Source organism: Ochotona curzoniae, unplaced genomic scaffold (genome assembly GCF_017591425.1).
Source record: "Ochotona curzoniae isolate NIBS_2020 unplaced genomic scaffold, NIBS_Ocur_1.0 contig_1302, whole genome shotgun sequence".
NCBI classification, from domain to species: Eukaryota; Metazoa; Chordata; class Mammalia; order Lagomorpha; family Ochotonidae; genus Ochotona; species Ochotona curzoniae.
Genome location: NW_024465035.1, coordinates 18584892 through 18608874, shown reverse-complemented (window position 1 = coordinate 18608874; position 23983 = coordinate 18584892). Strand labels below are relative to the sequence as shown.

Genomic DNA, 23983 nt, shown 5'->3' with positions numbered 1-23983 from the left:
TTCTTCCTGACGTCAGAAATCTTCCAACTTTGGAAGCAAGTGTTTGACACGGCAGTTAAGATTCTGCTTAGGACGCCTGCACTCCTGTGCCAGAGTGCCTGGGTTTAGGTCCCAGCCCCACTTCTGACTGCTGCTTAAGAAGACGACAGCTCGAGGGCTTGAGTTCCTACCATCCTTGTGGGAGACCAGAATTAATCTCTTGGCTCCTGGCACAAGCCTGACCCAACCCTAGCCATTGAAGGCACTTGGGGAGTGAAGTAGGGGAACAGGAGTGCTCTCTCTCTTGCTCTTTCTCCCTCTTCTTCAAACAACATGAAAATTAAGGAATGACACATCAGCACCTCCAAGGTGAGTGTTTACACTAGTTGCTAAGACACTATTAACACACCTGCAATCCATATGCAGGTGCCTGGGTTTAAGTCCCAACTTTGCTCTTGGTGCCAGCTTGCTGCTAACACACACTCTGGGAAGCAGCCACCATGACTCAAGTGCCTGACACCCTGACACTGACACAGGAGATCCAGCCTGAGTGCCAGCTCCCTGGCTTCCTACCTGCCCTAACTCCAGTCATTGTGGGCATCTAGGGAACAAACCAGCAAGTGAAAGATTTCTGTGTCTCTCAAAAAAAGGCAAACACACACACACAGATTTTAAGTCTTCCATCTTTGAAATATGGCAGAGAACTTCTAGCACCACCCTACCACAATGGCAAGACTGTTGAAAGCTGTGTCCTCGGGGAACCACTCACCAATAGAGCACAGGAGCTCCAGTCTAGTGCTGCATGGGACCTAAAACCCTAAGTCTGCATTTGCAACCTTTCTCCAAGCACTCTTTGGCCACCTAACTATATTCCTGCTCCTACGTCTTCTCATCTCATCCCTAAACCCCAAGCCCCTTCTGCTCTGTTCCCTCCATCCTTCAATCCTTGCTCAGCCTTCAAGGCACAGGCAGCCTGCCCCAGGGTCCTAGCTGTGGACCCCAGGCACTGTTGGCTGTCTCCAACCCACCAGGCCCCAGGCAGCTTCCTCTCTTCATCTCTCAATCATGGCTGGCTCCACGACTAACTTTCGCTTGCCCACATTGCTCCTCATCTGAGTTCAAGCCTGGGCTTGCCCGTCACAAATGGCAATGCAGAGAGACACGAAAAGGCCCGCCTCAGAGAGACACGGACAGGCCCAGCATCTGGGGAGACATGCCCTGTTGAGTGCTGCCCACTGAACTGAGTTCCCCAAAGCCCAGCCCTCACTGTGATGGTACTGAAAGGAGGAGCCCAGAACCCAAGACAGGTCTCTCACATGAGTGGCAGGATGCAAACATGTGAGCCATCTGCTGCTGCTTTCCAGGGGGCTCAGGAGCAGGGAGCTGCATTCAGAGGCAGAGCTGGAACCCCTATCCCAGCACTCAGACGGGCAACTCACGCATCCTGGCACCTCTGTGACCACTGAACTAAACCAAGTCCAGAAGCACTCATGAGAGTGGAGCCTCATGCTGCCTTGCAAGAAGACTGTCCGCCCCACCACATACCAGCCCCCTTCAAGAGGACACGGCAACAGGCGGCTATCCACCGAGACTGGTTACTGCTCATTCCTTTAACCCCTAAATCCCAAAGCCTCCTCTGTGACATTTCAAGGAGGGCTAAACCCCTGCAGCCCCTCCTGAGTCCAGACAGAATAGCCTCTCACAGAAGCCGACAAGGATTTAGAGCAGAAGTCAATGGACCTGGGGCTGGGAATGAGTGGTGCATGTGTGGCTTCCTAGGGCAGCACAGCGGGGCTGGGTGGAGACTGCGCAGACAGATCGCATGGTCCAGCCAACAGGGAGAGCGCCAGAGCACTCCCCAGGCTCTGCCAAGGCCTAAGCAACACAGCTAGCTCCAGCTTGTGCTCTGGTCCAGATAGAGTCAGAGAGGAGAGCCCAGGCTGTAGACACGACTAAAGGACTGCACTCCTCAGGCTGGGGCAACCGCAGCTGGCAGAGAAGGAGGTGACCACGACATCCCCTCCTAAGGTCCAAGTTCCTCACTGCAGCCCACTTCCCCTAGCAACTCCTTCAGCTCTGACTCTCCGAAGGGCATCCCCTGGCAAGAGTGCCTCAGTGCTGGGGGTGCAGCAGGGGCCTCAGATACCAACGGGCTCACTCACTCCTGCATCCCAGGTTACACAACCTCCGGCTACAGCCAAGGGCTAGAGTGAATCTGAAAATGGAAAGCACTCCAGCGAATAAATTCCAGGGGCATTAGGCAAATGGCCCCTTTTAAATAAACAATAGCTTTTGCTTTCACATAGACATGATGACAAGAGGTAGGAGAGGGAGGGAGGGAAGGAAGGAGAGAGAAAAAGAGAGAGGGAGAGGGAGAGAGAGAGAGGCATATTCTACACAGACCACAAAGCTGTTCCTTAGCAAAGCTGGGGTGCCTGGTCTCTCCCCTCAGCACCCAGCATCCTAGGGCCAGGGGCAGCAGTAAAGTGTCCTTGAGGTCAGCAAGGCCAGAGAGGGGAAAGGCAGCTGTCCTGGGCTGGCTGGGGCAGAGGAGGAAGACAGAGCCGGAGGTTCCTGCACCTGAGTTGCCCTGATAAGGGGCAGGGCCGCACACAGGGTTTCCACGGACCCAGCTCTTCCTAAAACGGGCTCCAGGGTTCTGCCTTTCTGTGGGGAGGGGCAGGGTACGCCTCATGGAGGCTCTGACTCAATAGGAAACGCTCTGACCCAGGGCCACCCTGGGCAGGGCCATGAGGCAGGCCTTGCCATCTCCTTCCCAGCCGCCCCAGGACTGCCAAGAGGGGACAAGGACATTCTGGCCCAGGACCAGAAGAGCCTCCTGGCCCCGAAGGTAGGTTGCCTTGGCTCACATTATTAGCCAGGAGAGATGTCACATGTGGATTGCCTGTATCTTGGATGTAAACAGAACAGGGGCTGGCAGGCGGTGGCAGGGGTGCAAACTGAGCAGCCTAGCATCTTTGGCAACTCCATAGGAGCTCTGGGACCGGGAACTGGTTGGCAAGCCAAGGCCCAGCCCTCCTTCCTGTTGGCTCCTAATAGGCACCCTCATACTGCACTCCGCCCTGCGCCTCCACCCAGCCCTGGAACATCCGCCTCTCACTTTCCTATCTGGTGTCACTGCTCCACACACAAAGCCAGCTCTGGGGTAGCCTAAGGACAGGTCCCTGGGCTCCGTGGGAAGTACATGCAAGGCACGAAAGGGTGCCCCAGATAGCCTCTGGGACACAGAGCAGGCATCTGAGCCCTGCCCCATCTCTGAATCCCAACCAGCCATGCCTTGTAAACAAGGGGCTCCCCAGGCCAGCATGGGAGCCTAGTGGCTGAAATTCTTGCTTTGCACATGCCAGGATCCCATATGGGCTTCAGTTCGTGTTCTGGTGGCCCCACTTCCCATCCAGCTCCCTGCCTGTTGCCTGGGAAAGCAGTTGAGGATGGTCCAAAGCCTTGAGACACTGCACCTGTGTAGGAGACCTAGAAGAGGCTCCTGACTCCTGACTTTGGATTGGCTCAGCTCCAGCAATTGCTGCCTCTTGGGGAGTGAATCAATAGACAGATTTTCCTCTCTGTCTCTTCTCTCCTCTCTATATTTGACTTTCCAGTAAAAATAAATAAATTTTAAAAAAGAAGCAGCAGCAGCAGCAGCAGCAGCAGCTCCCCATAGCCCGCATTGAAGATTCCAGGGAGCAGCTGAGGGAGCTAAGGCCGGAACCAGGCAAGGGCACACAACACAGGCCGGGTGATGGGTGAGGTCTAGAGATGCATGGTAGAGACACCTAATGACACAGAGGCAGCCCGAGGACCTGCAGCTTGGGGCAGAAACGCACAGGCCCTGTCACTGCACCTATAGCACCATGCTACATCCTTTCAAGGGCCTGCAGGGCCTGTCACATCTCTGATCTCATCTCCTCATGCACACACTCATCTACACTCACACACTCTACTCCAGCCACTGCGGCACGCTGCTGCCCTGCAGCAACAGGCCAGAACGCTACGGCTCTCTCTTCCTCAAAAAGTTCCTTCATGAGACCCACCCTGACTGTTCTATTCACAATCACAGCCTGAGGCCAGCACTGCGGCATAACAAGTTAAGATGCAGCCTGCAGAACCAGTATCCCATAGGATGCCAATCTGAGTCTCGGCTGCTCCGTTTCCAATCCAGCTCCCTGCTAATGCACCTGGGAAAGCAGCTGAAGCTGCCTCAAGTGCTTGGGCTCCTGCACCCACATGGGAGACCTGGAAGAAGCTCCTGGCTCCTGGCTTTGAAAAGGCCCAGCTCTGGCTGTTACAACCATTTGGATTAACCAGCAGATGGGTGAAAGCATGGTTTACATTCTCTCTCTCTCTCTCTCTCGCCCTCTCTCTCTCTCTCTCTAGCCCTCTCTCTATATATATCTCTATCTCCACCCCAGTGTGGCCCATGGTGCCCACAGACAAGAGTCTGTTAGAAGTAGAAAAAGAAAGTCTATGGCCATACCACCCTGAACCTGCCCGATCTCATCTGATCTCGGAAGCTAAGCAGGGTCAGGCCTGGTTAGTACTTGGATGGGAGAAGTAGAAAAAGAAATTCTGCTCTGTCCCTTGCGCCCACTCCTGGGATTCACCATGCAATGCACGCTAAGCAATACATCCTCACCCCAAGGCGGCCCTATGGGCAAGGGAAAACGCCTGCCCCACGGTCATCATGGAAACTGTGTCACACCTTGAACTCACATGACACATTCCTTACTGACTCTGATTCTGCTAAAACAAACAAACAAACAAACAAACAAACAAACCCAGAAACAAAACAGAAGAAAGGGTGTAGACAGAGGATGGAAAAGAAATGAAGGAGCAAAGAGTCACCACACAGCAAGTACAGGGTAACAGAAAAACAGGCAACACCCTCCAAGAGCTCAGCTCTGCCAGCAAGACACTCTGTTCCTCCCTGCGCCACAACAAAAGCCAGCTGAACTATGAGATAACAGGCACCCGGTGCAGCCTGGCAACTCCCAAGAAATCCAATCACACAGATGGTTCCCCAGATGTTCACTGATCCACTGTGACGTTCTCCAAGGACTGAAAGGGCACAGTCACGGCACATTGGGTGTCGAAGGCTGCAGAGGCATCCGAACTCCCCAGACACAACAGTGTGCAGAAGTGAAACAGACACATGCCACGGCATTCTCCAAGGAAGACACCACCACTCGTAGGTGGTGGCTTTTCTACAAGGGAACACAATGCTCCTCTCCACATGGCAATGCACGGTGGCTTCCCCTTGCCTAGATGTGCCAGGCAAATAAAATCCTTGGGAGAACCTTCTAGAAACACCTCCTACATGATCCAGGCACAAGGCAGAGCTGAACAACTCTTAGCAAGGGACATATCCCAAAGAAAGGGCTGTGTGCTCAGAGCTGACATAGCAACAACATGCCCACTCCCACCAGGTCTTGGCTTTGAGACGTGATGCCAGACCCACCATGCAACCCTGACCGGCAGTAGCGGACAAGAACAAGGCCTGCAAGGGCCAAGGCAGTACAGGATCTCAGCATCCCGGATGGCGACTCTGCTCAGGCCATCATGATTGCTGTCGTCACCTTTGGACTTCTACGTCAACAGGGCACCTGGGACACACAAATCGTTAGCCACATCCAGGGCTTGCCTTGCAGTTCTAACACAAATAACCCAGGATGCAGATTGCCAGGCCCCACCTCAGGTTCAATGGGAAGAAAGAAACAGGTGCCCGATGTACATCCCATGAGGTTTTCAGGCCACAAATGACAAGCTGGTGGTACGAAGGCCAAAGGAGATAAAGAACAAAGCCTGGCAGTCAACCATGGGTTGGCTGATCACCTACAAAGGCCATGGCCAGCGACAGGTACTTCTCTTGCAAAGAGGCAGACTGGGAAGAGTTCACTCAAAGGGTCTATTTCCAAGAGGAGGAACAGGGAGCCTTTGCTAGCCCAGGTCTGCAGGGAATAGCCACTAAGTTGTCAGCACTAGGCTCTGCCAGAAGCAATGACCTACTGCAGAGACTCACGGCCATGCCCACCTGCAGCTGGGCACTCTTATGCCCTCTTTTCTCCAACCTAAAGCCCCAAGGAGGGTCAGATGCCCAGGGCACAGAGCAGAGGAAGTGAAAATGAACAGAGAGAAGAGGAAAATGCCAAATACACTGGGAGCCAGCCACATGTGGAACATGTCCGACATCACAGTCTGAAAACACCCTGTCCATGATGGACAGTATAGGCAGTCACTGTAGCCCCTATACCTGCCTGCGACTCCTTCCCAGCCATCCTCGACTCTGCTCTGCCGCTTGCTAACAGCAACCTCCTTCAGACTCCACTGATGCTGGACTGGGCCATACAAGAGGAGGAGTGAGCATGCTCGGTCTAAGTTATGTCCTAACAGGCCTCAAGCTTCTGCTCATCTGCCCTGCACTTCTTCTATCACCAGAAAAAGAATTTGTCCAAGGAGCTTGCAGGTTCTAGAAAGAAGAGAGACAAGAGAGAAGAACATCCTGCAGCCAACTTGCCAGGCCTGGCAATACTGGGTCTGGCACAGGTGCCTGGGAGCTGAGAAGATTCCTTCTGTGTGTGCCAGAGCTCTGGGGCAGCTTGCAATGCCACAAGACCTGACTCATACACCTGGGCACACAAGTTAAGTGCAGTGATGGAAACCACTACGGAGATTACAGACAACGAGCACAAGGGAGAGAACTCCGTCCAAAGTGGGAATCAAAGGCCAGGAGTGTCCGGTGGGCAGGTGGGGGTGGGAAGAGACCATGCCGAGTTCCAAGGCTCAGGTACGAAACCTGCCCTGATGCAGGGGCCAGTTCACATGGATTGTATAACCCCTTCCTTCTCAGAAGATCACCTTCATTGCTTGTTCCCTCTGTTCACTCAGCCTTGCTCCCACAGGACCTAAGGCTCCTTTCCAAAAGACCGTGGTAAAAGGAGCAAGTGAAAAAGGAAAACAAAGAAAGCACACGCAACAGAAAAATCATAGCATTGAAAACAGGGCTCAAGACACCCCAAGGCACGTCCCCCTGCAACGGTGCTTCTGAGTATGAAACAGAAACAAGATTCAGGCCTTGAGCAGGTGCAGGCATTCCAGGAACACAGGCTATGATTTCTGGACAAAATATTCCGGTTTATCACTCTTGTCCACTGTACAGGACTCCTGGGCTGGGAAAGTACAGCATGACTGTGATGACGATTTGGCCCTGGGAGGTACCAGTCCTCTACCTCTACCTCCACAACAAAGGATGGCTTAACCTCCGGGCACGCTGGGATTCATGCAACTCATCAACCAAAGCTGCAATAAATACAGAAGGGCAAGAGGCTGGAAGACTTACAACAGGCAATCCAGGGACGCGGACACTCCAACGTGGCTCAGGACAGGTACTCCTTGATTTAGGGTAGGGTTACATCTGAAAAAAACCATCACTGGCAGAAGCTGATATTGCACCCCTGACACCTAATTTGTGAAATAGCTCAGCAACACGGTGTGTGGTTGGTAGTGGCCCTCGCGCATGACTGCAGACACGGCTCCCTGTGCTGCCCAGCAGGAGGGGAGAAGACTGGACCATATACTGCTAGCATTGGAAAGATCCAAATTCAAACTTGAGCCCTTGCAACATAGTTTCTACTGGATGTGCATTGCTGTCATGTGGTGCTGGAATTGGAAATGGCACGTCCAGGAAGTCAGGGACCATGCCAGCAGTGGTCTGAGACTGACCTGGGTCACAGGTAGAAGGGATGCTTCCCCTTTCATGAGCCAAGGGGCAGGCAGACGATAGACACCCGCATGGAAATGGGACACAGATGGTGGGACACTCCGGCCGCGCCATCTCACAGAAGTCAAGCCACTATTTCCACAAGCGTGGGTTTCCTTCCAAAACAACAGCTTGTTGCAGGATGCACAGGGACCACAGGGCCACACAAGCACCACCCCTCTCCAGACAGGCCTCTTCTACAAGCAACGTCATCAACACCTCTTGGGCAGCCCCCACGTGTCCTCCCAAGAAACCCCAACTCCAGAGGAAGTCTGGAACAGGGACGGCAAGAGCAGACAACTCAGGACACCATGCACATCCAACCATCGTCCTCCCCTTCCAACCAACCCCTATTTGGAAATGTTTGCTGCCCCTTCTTAAACAAGACAAATGACCTCATGGCCAGAGGAATAAAGTTCCAGCCTGCCTGCACTCAACAGGTTTTCTGACAAGCTAAACACAGCTGCACTTCAACAGCTATTTTTAGCTCCTGTAAATTCTGGCCTCCCCCCACCGCTTTGGGTCTGAAATATTCTTTATAGATTTGCCTGAGTCTTTTATCTAGACTTCAAGTCCATGAAGATACTTCTATGAGCACAAAGTCATCGCCATGGCAGAGCTAGGCTGCTATCGGTCATTATTTTCAGGAACAGGAGGTGGTCTCCAGATGCAACCAAAGACTGGATTGGGAGCTGCCACCAATCATGGCTTCTTTTTCAAAAAGAAGAAGGAGGGGGCCCAGAGCAATGGCCTAGCAACTAAAGTCCTTGCCTTGAACACGCCAGGATCCCATATGGTTGCCAGTTCTAATCCGGACAGCCCCAGTTCCCATCCAGCTCCCTGCTTGTGGCCTGGGAAAGCAGTCGAGGATGGCCCAAAGCCTTGGGACCCTGTACCTGCATGGGAGACCTGGAGGAAGTTCCTGGCTCATGGCTTCAGCTGCTGCGGTCACTTGGGGAGTGAATCATTGGACGGATGATCTTCCTCTCTGTCTCTCCTCCTCTCTGTATATCTGACTTTCCAATAATAAATAAATAAATCTTTAAAAAGAAGAAGAAGAAGAAGAGGAGGAGGATGGAGGAACACTGCAGGACAGGGGCATGTGGAAAGGCCCCCGGGAGTGTTTCTCAAAATGACCCAAGGCCCAGATAGCCAGCAAGTTGCCTCCCAGGTGGAGCCAATCAGTGTTGCCTGGGGTTGGCGTTCTGATTGGCAAGCAGACCTTGAGAGCATTGTTCAGATGCCCAAATACAGACCCAGTTCAACGCTGGCACTGTTCACATCGTTCTGCTAACCCTAGCAGCTGGAGGAAGCACCTGCATCAGCTGCGGTGTTAACAGTGTGGGTGTCAGACATCCCTACAGCTCACAGATGTTGTTCTCCAGGCCTTGCTGAATACAACCCATCCTGATTCTGGAAGCTACCGTCTCTACCCAGGGTGGGTGCTTGGCATATAACAACCTTAAAGCAGGAGCAGAAAGGAGCCTGTCCTACCATGTTCAGCAACCACTACACACATCCCCAAACACGCACCCCCATTCTTGACTACAGGAACTCAGATCCAGCCGGACAGGCATACAGAGGCGATGACACCTGACCCTCGGTGACACCCCTGAACAGGTACCAAAGTCCCCCATGCACATGAGCCCCAGACTAGGTTTCCTGCTGGTTTTTGGTTCACTCTCCCGTTTTTATATAGAATAGTTTGACTCTCCCACTGCTTTTACCTCCCAAAGATCCTCAGACTCACCAGTGCAATCACAGTCCTCTGTCCACTCTGGTGCCACTCCTGCCCGGCCCCGGGGCAACCACTCTCTGCAGAACCAGAGGGAGTTTCCAAAAGCATCTGGTCCTCTCACATCCCCAGCCTGCTTCTCAATCAAACCCCAATGGCATCTGAGACCCAGCACCATCTAGCCTCTACCGCCTTCTCTCAGTTCTTCAGACTTATTTTTATTTATTTATAAGTCAGAGTTACAGAGAAGAGACACACAGAGAGAAGAGTTCTTCTATCTCCTGGCTCACTCTCTAAATGGCCAAAACAGCTGGAGTCAGGAGCTTCAGCTGATTTTCTCATGTGGGCGCAGGGGCCCAAGGTCTTGGACCATCCTCTGCTGCCTTCTCAGGTGCATTAGCAAGGAAATGGATCACAGGTGCAGCAGCTGGGACCTCGAGCCAGTGTTCATATGGGATGCAGGTGTTCTGGGCAGTGGTTTAACTCCCTGTGCTACAACGCTGGCCAAATGGGTTCTTCTTCCTAGATCATCCCACACATTCATCCCAGGACCCCATAAAAACTAACCTCACTTTAGAGAGGTGTGAAGTGACTATCCTGGGGTCACACAGCTATCAGTAACAGTAGAGCTAGACTCTGAAGTCCAACTTGCTCCATCTTAATCCTCTATTCCTGCTACCCAAACATGAGGCTGGACTTCAGGCTAGGGAACTGCACAGGTCGGCTCTGCATTGTTTTGGGGACAGCAGGCCATCATAGAGGGCACACTTAAAAGGAAGAGGGGGGGAAAGGAGGAAGAAGGGAAAGAGGAGGCAACCCTAGATGCTCCTGCTGACTGGAGCATCAGAAGTACAGCACACTTGGCCACCACTGGCTGCCTCTAACCAGGGCTCAGCCTCACTTCCCAAGGCAGAGGCCAGCCAGCAGCGAAGGCTCCCTTTCCCCGTTACATCACCTCTCCTGGGACTCACTGACTCAAGTGACTCAGCCGGCCACGTGGTCTGGGCTTGCCCGAGGCCATTTCCGTTAGGCTGCCAGGGGCACTGTCAAACTTTCCAGCCTCATAGCACACTTGGGACAGCCCTTCCTTCCCTCCTGCAGATCCCCAGGGGAACCACCCACCCACGGCCATGGTGGAAGTAAAATCTATGCCACCAGATCCCCAGCAGGATCCCTGCTCTTGGACATCTGATCGCCTTGCACGGTTCATTCAGATGCCAAGAAAAACAGGGTAAGCTGGCGGATGCTCCTTGAAGCACCGCCCCTGGGGGGTCCAGGGACAAGTGGCGGGGGGCAACGGGGAATGCCTTCTGTGTGCTCCCCAACATCTGGCACGGGGAAGCCTGGCCTTGGCTGCGTACACACCGCACATCTGGAATCAGGTAACAATGTCTTCATGCACCCCGGCCCCTCCCCAAGCTGCTGATTTTCATGCTCCGGGGTTACATTTTCCAGCTTTACTGGGAAATGATACAACCGTCACCACGGACAACACACAAATGCTCTTTGGGAAGGACTTTCCGAGAGGCTTAGAGAGCGATCCTTGCTGAGACGGTGTCAGGAGCCGAGTCTGATGCAATCCAATAAGGCTGAGCTTTGAGGTCACTACGGGTGTCATGGGCTGCACAAGGCAGTGGGCGTGGCAGAGGTGGGGCAGAGGGTGTGAGCTCACTGCCTGTAAAGGGCCTTGGACCTGCTGGGGAGATGGGATGTCACAGAAGAACTGGTATACTTGGTAGAAGTTGCTGGGGTTCATCTCATGAGCAGAGACTGCTGTCTGCCCAACCAACATTCAGACTCCACTTTGCCCCTTTAACCAACTCAGCCGTATGCCAGTATGCCATGTGGCCAGATAAAAAACAACATTTCCCAGTATCCTTGGCCAGAAGGGGGGGGCCACAGAGTCATCAGAGCAGTTCTGCACTATGCTGAAGGATAATCTATCCTCTATACTGTCAGTTTCCTATTGCAGTCTCCTGTTACACGCAATCTGGACAAGTGGTGGGACCATGTAGGCATGGGAGAGGATGGGCCCAGAAGGGGCAGTCGAGGTTGCTCGTGCGGCCATCGCCCAGACATCAGAGGACGGCCTATCAGAGAAGTGCTCTCGGGAAAGAGGAGCTACTGAACGCTGATGGAGAAGATCACACTCAGCCGTGGGCAGAGCTCCCATCCTTAACAGGTGCAAGGTCCTCCGTCAGTTACAAACCAACCCCCACCTGCCTCCCGTACTCTCTCACTCTTTGCTCAGCCCTAAGAGCCCAGCACAAGCCACATAGAGCTCCACCTTTTTGTTTATCTGTTTAACAGAGCTCCACCTTAAGAGCAATAGGGAGAAAGCTGCCCTCCCACTACCTCCCTCCACTTCTGTTCACCCCTCACACCTCTACAGGCACCTGCCTAATCCCCAGACATAAGAACAAGTGTGTGTGTGGGGAGGGGGTGACTGGCACGGTGGCCTAGTGGCTAAAGTCCTCGCCTTGAACGTGCCAGGATCCCATATGGGCGCCAGTTCTAATCCCGGCAGCTGCACTTCCCATCCAGCTCCTTGCTTGTGGCCTGGGAAAGCAGTTGAGGATGGTCCAAAACCCTGGGTTCCCATGTAGGAGGGCACCCACCTGGAAGACCTAGAAGAGGCTCCAGGCTCCTGGCTTCAGATTGATGCAGCTCCAGCCGATGTGGCCACTTGGGGAGTGAATCATCAGAAGGAAGATCTTCCTCTCTATATATCCGACTTTGCGAAAAAAACAAAACAGGTGGGGATTTACCAGGGAGATTAAAGACTATGGGAGATGGGTTTCTCTCAGCCCTGTTTATTATCATTATCATTATTATAAAGGCTTATTTACATATTTGGCCATGGGGAGGCATGTTCAGATCTTCTACCTACTAGCTCACTTCCTAAATAGCTGTCACAGACAGGGATGGGCCCGGCCGGAGCCAAGAGCCTGGAACTCCATCCAGGTCTCCCTTGTGGAGTAGCAGGTAGCTGTGTGAGTTAACAGGGACCCAAGCACCAGCACCATCTTCTGCTGCCTTCACAGATACATCAGCAGGGAGCTGCATGGGAAGTGGAGAAGCTGGACTTGAACCGGTGCCCTGACAGGGGATGTTACAGTCACAGGTTGTGTCTTTGCCTGCTGTACCCCAACACCAACCCCTGACTTTATTTTTGATTTTTGTTTTTTATAGGAAAGGTAAATCAACAGAGAAGGAGAATCAGAAAGATTTTTCATCTGCTGGCGGCTCACTTTCCAAGTTGCTGCAATGGCCACAGCTGAGCTGATCTGAAGCCACGAGCCAGGAACTTCCTCTGGGTCTCCCACGTGCATGCATGGTCCCAAGGATTTGGACCATCCCCTGCTGCTTTCCCAGGCTTCAAGGAGGAAGCTGGATGGAAAGTGGAGCAACCAGGACAGTAACCAGTACTCATACGGGATCCCAGCACTTGAAGGGAGAGGATTAGCTGACTGAGCCATTGTGCCAGGCCCATCCTGATTTTATTCTTAAAGAATCAAGAACAGCAAGTACAATCCGTGTCCTGACACAGAACTGAGTCTAGTGGGCCAGGAAGCTGTCCTGCCCAGGGCAGCAGGTGCTCAGCTAACCAAACAGCTGAGGTTGGTGGGCAACCCATGGAAGCAAAACAGGCCAGGGGACAAAAGCTGGGCAGGGAAGAGCTCCCAGGCAGGGCCAAAGGGGTACAGCAGCTGATGACCTCCAAGTGCACCCCAAAGCCAGCCCACTTGCCCCAGGAAGCAGCACTTCATCCACAACCCCCAAAGTGACTTGAGCCCCTCTGAAGGAGGGTGTTGTCCCTACTCCCTGCCCCAGCATGTGGCCTTCTATGAACTGAGCTCACCCACAAAGTCTCAGTAGCCGAATCAAATTTAGCAACACCAGCACGCACATGAGCAAGCTCCAAAGCCAAACCTTTTTTTTTTTTTCCATGAAAATGAGTCGGAGTCAGAGTATCTTTCCCTACGTGTTAGCTACAGCCCGGCCCAGTCCACCCCAGCTCTCCAAAAAATACTTTCTAGAACTAAAAATACCCAAAGTTATTAAATATCTTTTCCTCACTGGCAACCATGTTTGGGCTTGCAATGGAACACCAAGAATTCCTTGGGACTCCATGACTTTGTAGCAAGGAAAGCTTGACCCAGGGAAAAAGAATCTGAGTTTTCCAATACAATGGAGAGCTGATGGCAGAAGATGCCGTGAGGCCCTTACTCGGGGAGAAGAGAGAGCTCAGAATCATGATGGGGGGTGGGGAGAGAGGCAGATGCCTGAATGATACACATGACCAAAGCGCTGTGTCCCCTCCCCCACCAGCCCCAGCTGCTCGGATCTCCGCATTCCCAGCCCTTGGCCCCACGCACAGGGAGAAGGCATGAAGAGGGCGTCCCTGGAGCTGTGGGAACTCAACTCTTTCCTAATTTCTCCTCTTGTGCCACAACCTAATTAAAAACAGAAGAAAAGGATCATTCAAGAGAAGCTGCTAACAGGTCCGGGCTGTGGGGGTAGTTACTCCAAAATTAAAGGAACCATCAGCTATGCTACTTCTTTCTGTAAACCCTTTCTCTTTTATTCCAAAGGTTTAAGTTTGTTGAAAGAGTTACAGAGAGAAAAGGACAGACAGACACACACACACACACTCTCTCTCTTTCTCTCTCTCTCTTTTTCATCCACTGATTCACTCCTCAGATAGCTGCAACAGCTTGGGCTGGATCAGGCCAAAGTCAGGAGCCAGGAGTTTATTAGGGTCTCCCAACTGGATGGCAAGCGTCCAAGGACCTGGAATCCTTCTCTGCTGATTTCCCAGGCACATTAGCAGGGAGATGCATCTGAAGTGAAGCAGCCGGGATTCAAACCAGTGTCTTAAGGGATGCCAGTGCTGCAGGCAGCAGCTTAACACTCTGTATCACGCCAGCCCCTTCTGAAATCCTTCTAAAGTTAGAAACCCAATAGAAACTTGCCAGTAAAACCCACCTGTGGGATACATCAATCCCAGTGGGGGGTGTCCCAGGGCCCCTCTGTTTCAGCACTGCAGGACACTACGCCAGCACCGCCAGAGCTGTCAGTCACAAGGATGAGCCCACCACTTGGTGCAGATGCAGCCAACAGTGTCATTGTGCTTTATGACTGCAATCACTCGGGCTCCAGCCAGGACACCTTTCGTAACTAAGAAAGCAACAGTGAACCGAGTTCAAGTCCTGGCTGATCCGTGCTAATGCACCTAGCAAAGGAGCACGAGATAGCCCAAGGGCTTGAGCCCCTGCCACCCGCGTGGGAGACCCGGATGAAGCTCCTGGCTTCAAACCAGCCCAGCCATGTGCTCATCTGTAACTCTGCCTTTCAAATAAACATAACTTCCAGCAACTGACCAAGGTTCAAGGTATTCCCAGTGGGATGGTTCAGGGTACAGGTTGTGTGTTGGATTCCACTGTCCTGTAAGCAAAGAAATGGCCTCTCTGGGTGACCCTCAGTGCTTCACTATTGCCATTCCACTCACCACTGGGCCACCAGTACCTGGCCTGTACCCACAAAACCATGCAGGGTAAGGGCAGGGATGTGTCCCTCTGAACTACATCCAGGCAGCACTGGGGTTCCACACTCTGGGTATCCCACTGACTCCCTACTGCCATTTCTGCGGCCTTCCTGCTCCCTGGGGGCCCATCCCCACCCCAGTCCCTCCATGGCACCTGTCTAAATGGCAGAGACCCCCCAGTCATGATGTCCTCATCCGATTCCTGGGACAAAGTAATGTTCTCACTACCTGGGTGTGGATGCTTCACCCAAGGTCCAGCTTTGTCTCATCCAAAAACATAAATAATGAAGGACTCTTTCTTCACAGGAATTACAGCTTCAGGAAGGCTGTCAGTATTCTTATCAAAGCCATTAGGAAAATAAGCTATAGGGGTTTGGGTGGTGGGGGCAGAGGGTGGCTCACAGGCTAATCCTCCACCTGAACTGCCAGTATCCCACATGGGTTCGAGTCCTGGCTGCTCCACTTCTGATCCAGCTCCATGCTTGCAGCTTGGGAAAGCAGCAGGGAATGTTCTATGTCCTTGAGACCCTGCACCCAAGTGGGAAACCCAGCAGAAGCTCCTGAATCCCAGATTCAGACTGGCTCAGCTCTGGCCATTGCAGCCATTTGGGGAGTGAACTAGGAGATGGAAGATCTTTCCTTCTTGGGTCTCTCCTTCTCTCTGTAAAGCTACTTTCAAATAGAAATGTCTGTTTTTTTTTAAAATAAACAAAACTGAGGCCAGTGCAATGGAACAGCAGGCTAATCTTTTGCCCTGTGGTGCCAGCATACCATATATGTACTGATTCGAGTCCCAGCTGCTCCACTTCTGATCCAGATCCTTGTTTATGAATTGGGAAAGCAACGCAGAATGGCCCAAATTCTTGGACCCTTGCACTCACAGAAGGAACTAGAAGTTCCTAGAGCTCCTGGTTTTGGGTGGACTCAGCTCTGGCCTTTGCAGCCATTTGGGGAGTGAACCAGCAGGTGAAAGATCTTTTTCTCAGTCTCTCCTTCTTTCTCTGTAAATCTCCCTCTCAGCTAAAAACAAATCTTTTAACGTCTTCTTCTTTTTTTTAATAAAAGAAACCATATAGCTACAACAGGGGCTAGCATCTTCGTAGGATCAGGATCTTACCTGATCCAAGTCTCTGCTGATGCACCTGGGAAGGAAGCAGCAGGTGGCTCAAGTTCTTGAGCTCCTGCCAGCCATGTCCAAGACCCTGGAGGATATCCGGCTTTGGACCAGCCCAGTCCTGGCTGTTGAGGTCATTTAGGGATGGAACCAACGCATGGAAGATCTCTTTCCATATCTCTGTGATTCTGCCTTTCAGATGTCAATGTTTTAAAGTGACAGCAACTAAACCACCATGGTACTGGCATCAAAACAGATGAAGACCAATGGAATAGAATTCCGAGCTTCGAGGTAAGCCCAAGTTCCTGGCAAAGCTGCTAAGCTTGCTTGCACACTGGAGAAAGGACAGTTGGTTTTTTTGTTTTGTTTTGTTTTTTCCCAACAAAACGTGCTGAGAAAACTGGATATACATGTGTAGAGAATGAAACTTGATCTACTTTTCCACCCCATCACAAACCACGTACAAAAAAAAAAAAGTTCAAAATGAATAAAGATCCTTTAAAAAGACCCAAAACTAGGAGAACATTAGGGAAAAAAAAAATTTCAGGCCATTGGAATGGACAAGTTTTTTTTTTTTTTTTTTTTTTTTTTTTAGGACAGACCTCATAAGTGCAGAAAACAAAAGCAAAAATAAAGAAATGGGATTTTTGTCAAACTAGCATTTTTGTGAACAAAAGCAACAATCAACAACATGAAGACAATCTACAGAATGGGAGAAAATATTTTCAAGCTATACACTTGATGACAGGCTCAAATCCAGAGCACTCTCAGACTGTTTCTCTCTCTGTATCTCTCAAATGAACAAAAATGCATTAAAAATGAGCAATGGGAACCCAACGCCATAGCATAGTGGTTAAAGTCCTCGCCTTACACTCGCTGGATTTCCATATGGGCGCCGGTTCTAATCCCGACAACCCCACTTCCTATCCAGGTCCCTGCTTGTGGCCTGGGAAAGCAATATAAGACGGCCCAATGCCTTGGGACCCTGCACCCACATGGGAGACCCAGAAGAACTCCTGGCTCCTGGCTCCTGCCTCCTGGCTCCTGGCTTCGGACTGGCTCAACTCCAGCCATTGTGGTCACTTGGCGGGGTGAATCATCAGACGGAAGATCTTCCTCTCTGTCTCTCCTCCTCTCTGTATATCTGCCTTTCCAATAAAAACAAATAAATCTTTTTTAAAAAATGAGTGATGGATCTGAATACCCCCCCTTTTTTTTCTTTTCCAGAGAATGATACACAAGGCCTAACAGGGAGATGAAAGAAAAACCACACCACCCATCATGAAAAACCCACTCATAAAACGAAAGTCAATGGCACAGCCTTTGCCATGATAATCAAGATGCCAGGTGAGGTGCTCACATCCCACAGCAGAGTGCCCGGGTTTCAATTCCCCACTCCACTCCACACTCCAGTTTCCTGCTAAGGCATGGCCCCTAGGAGGCTGTCGGTGGCACTCCCCCAGCACCACCCGGAGGCAGTCCCCACCCACACAGCCCTCCTCCTGCAGTGCAGGAAAGCAGCTGCGCGTCCATGACCTTCAGAGGTTTGTGCAGTTAATATCCCCCCCTTCCTCCAAGGGGAAATGGCAGGGGGAACGTCAGGGAACTTTCCAAAGACTTTATAAGAAGTCAAGCGTGGGGCTCAGAAGTTTAGGGAAAGGTAACTACATCCCATGGGGAGATCCACAGCTTTATGGCTTATGGATGAAAACCGTTAAGTTTTTATTTCAGATTGGATCTTAATGTAACAATCCTTGGCTGCAAGACCTTGTGTGGATATGGAATAACAGGAAAGAATACGAGGAGGAAAACACACACACACACACACAGAGCAAAAGGTAACTCTGGGGATTGGTGTTTTATTACACTACACTTGATCCACAGCCAAAGGTCACAACATGATAGGAATTTACTCTCTACTTAGCCTGGAGTCTCTCCAGTCATTATTTTAAAATAAGACTCTGAGGACGGAGACACTCAAAAATAAGATAGCGCTCCCACAGGCGGTAGGGAATGGCAAAAGGAAAGGAAACACGTGATTAGCAGCCTCCAAAGAAAAACCCTTTCCAGCCAGGAAGAATCCCAGGACTGAAAATAAACTTCACCTTGCTAGCAAATAAACTCTGACGGCCCACCTTCTGGTGCCGAGTGCCTCCTTCCCGTCTGACTTAAGATAGAAGCAAGATGGGATATGGGCTGAGATGAACTTTTCACTTTCTAGCTGGGGGGTGGAACCTTGCAAGGGCCTGTGTGAAGCTGAAATACATCTTAGCAGTGCCTTGAGGCAGGACAGATACTCAACCAAAGGGAGCGTACCTGGGATTTCCACAGGAAGTGATGCTCTGCACAGGCCACTAGGCTGCCCTCTCTCCCCCACCAACACAGGGTAAATCAACACCTGTGAGGTCACCAACTACAGGTCCCCTGATGCTCATCGGGCACCCCATTCTGGATCCTCCACTGAACCCCCTGTACCCTCTCATTGTCTCCCCTCCAAATGTGGAAAATGCCTATCCCTCCCTCCTAAAGCCATCTTCCTTCCAGGAAGGCAGCATCACACCCACCCTCAGTGGGAAGGTCTAGAGGCCTTCTCCTTGAACATGGACAGAGCCTGCGGTGGCCCCATGAGCACCAGAAGTGCCACGTGCTCTGCACTTTGCTTTCCAGAGACCCTCACTACGGGAAGCCCACACCGGCCCCTGTAGAGAGACCACACAGGCAGGCCATTGCAAGCGTTCTGGCCCCCAGCCCATCTGAGGTCTTGGTCCTGTGCACTCAGAAGTGTAGACGCCCCAGAGGAATGTGGTTGCAGGAAACACCACTCAGCCATTCCCCTGCACGCGCCCTCAACGCGCAAGATCCACAGACCCAGGAGCAAGACAAAACGGTGGCTTTCACTGCCAAGCTCGAGAGGGTGGTTTGTTATACAGCAAGCACACAGTAATGGAGAGAGCACCCGTCCAAAACATAGAGTCATCCATGTGAACAGGAACCCAAAGCGGGAAAGCCGGGTAGCATACACACTGCGCAGAGGAGGAGATGAGGCTAATGTCCCAGCTCCCTCGTCCACCGGCAGCCAAGCCCAGACCAGCCACTCCTCGAATGACATCACTGCATACACTATAAATGGCACTCACAGAATCCAGTAACACCACTGTACAGATGAAATGAGACAACACACACCAGGGCCCTTGGAAAGGAGTGTGAGGTCATGTGTGGAGTCTTTCCAAAAACACATTCCTCTTCATTTTATTTATTTTTGTTGATTTGAAAGACAGAGAGAATGAGAGAGATCTTCCACCTGATATTTCAATAGCCAGGGTCTGGCCAGACTGAAGCAAGGAACTCAGTACTCCTTCCAGGTCTTCCATGTGGGTGACAAAGGCCCCCGCAACTTCAGCCATCACTGCTGCCTTCCAGGGTGTACGCTAGCAGGAAGCTAGAAGTGACGGAGGAGCTGGGACTGACCCAAGCACTCAGACACAGGCTGTGGATGCTGCAAGCGGTCTCTGAGCCACTCCTGCCCACACCCCGGCATCTTAAATACATGCATTTATGATTATATAAGGCTTTTTGATGCATATTGAAAAACTAGAATGAGTATGGACAATGAATATATAGCCAGCAAAAACAAAAACAAACAAAAACCCTGATGAGACTTAAAAGTTTTGGAACTGTTTTGTTTTTGGGGGTTTTTTGTTTTTGTTTTTGTTTTTGTTTTTTTGCTTGCTCAGTTGATTTTCTCTAGAATGCACATTTTTAGCTTCCACACAATGTAATCTTAGATTGGCTGGAAAATGCAGGATTCTATTTGTAACATCAGACTTCACAGATTTTCCAACACCTTAAGGTTTCCAGTGGACCTAAGTGCCAGGGGGCAGTGTAATTACATAAGATGCAGTACCTTAGTAATTCTCAGAGCATCCTATCACACAGGTTCCAGGATTCTCCCAACTTGATTTACCTTATTTCTTGGAGTGGCAGAAAGAGACAGCAAGGCATCAAGGCAGAGGGAAAGAAAGAGATGCTCCCGGTGCTGGTGCACCTCACACAGGCCTGCTACAGCCAGCACTGAGGGATGCAATGTGGGTCTCCTATGTGACCGGCAAGGACTCGGTAACCTGGGTCATCAGCATGGTCACCCAGGACACACAGCATGCAGGAAGCTGGAAAGAGGAACCAGGGCTGGGAAGCAAACCAAGGCGCTCGGAGGTGGAATGCAGGCCTCCTAGTCACAGGCCAACCACCAGCCCGTCTGACCTGACAGGTGAGGGAAGTAAAGGGCAGCAGTGGGGGTAGGGGACCCTGGCTCAAGACCTGCTGGTGGTGTGGTGACAAAAGGCAAATGTTGAACCCGCGTCCCTTGTTCCTTTTCAGTCTCCCTAAGGTTGCTTCCTAGGGGGCCAACTGCAGACCCACATTCTGTTGGCTTCTGGATCTAATTTCCAGGAACTTCAAAGTGAGCTCTTAGTCATGTCATCCCACTCAGGATCCAGGAAGGAAACACAAGGTAGAATTACCAAGGGCTTCCATCAGCACACAGGAAGGAAACGCACTCATTCCAACAGCAGCTGACCTGGTGCTTAAAGGCTGTGTTTACACATCTCCTCCGTGCTCCCCTCCCACCCCTGTCCCATGGCCATCCCTGCCACGGATGACCTGCTGGGCTTCAGTCACCACCCACATGGTCTACAGCTCCTTCTCAGAAAAACCAAGCTGTAGCTTCGGTTCCGATGAGCTTCCGCCTCTCCGGCAACCGGCAAGCGACGCACCAATGAACAAGAGGTCAGAAGAGGATGACGCAAGCAACCTCATCTGAGTCCTGCTCTGGGCCATGGCACGAAAGCTTGTCATTTCTCGACGCCTCTCATTGAGGAGGTTCCACAGCCTGGGCTCTCATTCAGAGCTAATTCTGGACTCTGCCTAATGTCTGCTCCTTTGTCTCTCTCTCTCTCTCTTCCTTGTATTCATTCCATCATTATTATTTTCACTTTGCAATTAAACAGTTTTTAAAAAAGATCATTTCAGTAAAGCCTCTGTATTGCTGGTCAGGGAGAAAGCTCTCAGATGTGGAGAGGCACACGTGTCCCCGGGGGTCAGCCCCAGAGGCAGCCTGCTCCTGACTCTGCTGTATGAGGAAGCATCCCTGTGAGTCTGGTGGATGACACGAGGAGGCCGCTGGCCAGGGAAGGCAGATGCTTTGTGACAGAAGTTACCCAAATCCATCCTCTTCCGGAAGTGCCAAGCCTCCTATGGTGCCACACACACCTGCAAGCTAGCCTGATTCCCAAGCTCCTCCCTTTTCGCGATTCAAAGAGGCATCAACACACACACACACACACACACACACACACACACACACACACACACACACACACACACTTCTATCCCAGATGGTTCCAGCCAGCCTGGATGCCATTGATGCATCCCATGCACACTTGACAGTCAAGAATAGCAAACAACCAGAACCGCCCACTGGATTCTAAAGCTGGCTGGCCAAAGTTGCCAGGCCCTTGAGAGGGGCATCCCACCGGGCCCTCTGCTGCACTTTTGAGAAGGAGGTCAGCCAAGGCCACGAGTGGCCCAACCCCAAGAAGAAATGCTGGGGCCCTGAGGGATAAGGGCAGCTGCTGGGCAGCATGACTTCCATGTGGTTCTGCAGGGCCATGTGATCCTCAGAGAATTTAAATCTGTCCTGACACAACCCTAAGATACACACATACTCTCAAAGCAGCTTTGGCAGTGCCCATACTCAGACAGATACCAGTAGAAGTGAGCCGCAACCCACTTCTCACCTGGCTTCATGTTCAGCCACTGCTTGGCCCAAGAGACCTTCCAGCTCTCATTCCACTATCTCACAATGCCTCCTAGACAGCTAAGACCAAGACCATACCAGGAACCTTTGCATGAACTGTTCTCTCTCCCTAGAATGTCCCTCTCACACACATACACACATACACACATACACACACGCCCCTCTATCAGTTCTTCAAACACCAACCTTCCTTCTGTGGCTCACTCCTCCACTCAGCAATTCAGACCTGAATCCTGGAAGATACACTAAGATACAACAGCAAATTCCATCACCACCCAAGGGTCTCCAGGACTCCCTGCCAAAAGACTGCCAAGATCAAGCCCCTACCCATTAGGCAAAGGGTGCCTCAGTGTGGTCACCTGGGACCAGAGCAATGGCACGTGGCAGATTCTCAGGTCCTACACCGGATGCACTCAACAGCAGGGGCACGGGGCAGACTCACTGGCCATAGAAGGTACACAACAGTTCTCTCTCTCCACCTTCCACCTCTACAGTCTTAGCTGTCAGTAACTCCTGCCTGCAACAAGAGACAGGTCCCTGCTTGCACCTGCCAATCCAGCCTTTACCAAGCAGCCAAGGTAACATTGGGAACTCCCAAGGAAACTGGGTAAATCAAAATAAAGAGGTTCATAAAGAGTCCCAGCCATGGCTCCGCACAGCTCTGGGGTGCTCTGGATAAACCATCCCAGTAACCCTCACTTCAACATCACAGAAAACACAAATCCAGGAGGTGAGAAGTACATGTGGATCTGGCTGCGGAGCACAGGTGTGGAATTATGCCTCAGTTAGGTCTGCACTCCACTGGGCAGCCATGAGCCTTGGGTCAGGCCCATTCTCTTACAACCTGCCAACCTCGCCTCTACCTTCACTGGAGCTCCCATTTCTATTTCTGTCACTAGGGTGCTTGGGCCCCTTTAAGTACCATTCGCCTAAGTCTAGATACAGCTGGTTGTGGCTACATTGCTGCCTGAGCCCAGCCCAGCTCACTGTCAGCAAGTACAAGCACTCAAAATGAGCCTGTTGCATATGGAAGCAAGTACATCCATCACAACGATGGGTCACAGTTTTTAAAAAGACACTCACTTATCCAATAGCTGCCTCATCTGGACATACACCTGTCATAACGTAATGACGAGGGTGGGACAGAGAGGATCACATTTTCTCCCATTAAGAAGAGCAGTCGGTCAAGGCTACCACAAATCCAGCTAAATTTAGCATGAGATACAGTCTTTCAGAAAGTCTTCTGGGGTGTAGGAGGCCACTAACAAATAGAACGGAACAACTCAGTTGCAAAGGACGATGGAAGTCAAGTTTATAAATGCTGGGGACTCTGGAGACTGGGGTTAGAACATGCAATATCTTTCAGCACATCTCAGTAATGAGAAGGCTCTCAAGGGGGGAAAAAGCCTCTAGATAGGAAATTTCACAAAGTCCTTCCACTACTGCAATGTTTAACTAAAGAACAACTGACGTGTAAACAGAGAGAAAAAGCATAAAACCAAGTGACATACAGAACACAGTCCACAATGCAGCAACATCTCCCAGACATCAAGAGAATAAAGGTCAAGTCCACCAGGGAGATGACAAAAACCATGTTCCTATTGTGCACCTCAGCTTCTAAAGCTCTCTGAGGTCAGCAGTAAAGAAAATCTCCCAAAGTTAAATGCAGCATGCTAAATGTAGTAGGCGCCAAAGTTTGCGCAGGACCAAGCTTTGCTTTGTTGTTGATGTAGCACTTGTGATTATCCTCCATGACGCAACCTTGGGAATGATGCTCAATGAACGATGCACAACCAATGATGCTCTTCATGTTGTTGAGTGCAGAAAACAAGGGACCTGAGGCTCACCAAGGCCTGCTCCACGGAAAAGGACCAGCAGGTGTAACTGCAGCTACCACGTGGGATGACGAAGCTCCATATACTGACAGAAGGGGTGTAAGGAGCGAAGAAGGACTTCATTTGGGGGCAAAGCAGTAGAACAGAACCACCGGCCAGAGCTTCATGCCAGGAAACACAGGC

At 51.3% G+C, this 23983-nt stretch overlaps 1 protein-coding gene across 1 annotated transcript in view; it reads right to left on the bottom strand.

Moving 5' to 3' along the window:
* The window catches only part of ITGA9 (integrin subunit alpha 9), a 240981-nt gene that overhangs the window by 124630 nt on the left and 92368 nt on the right, over nucleotides 1–23983 (bottom strand). The window lies entirely within an intron of this gene.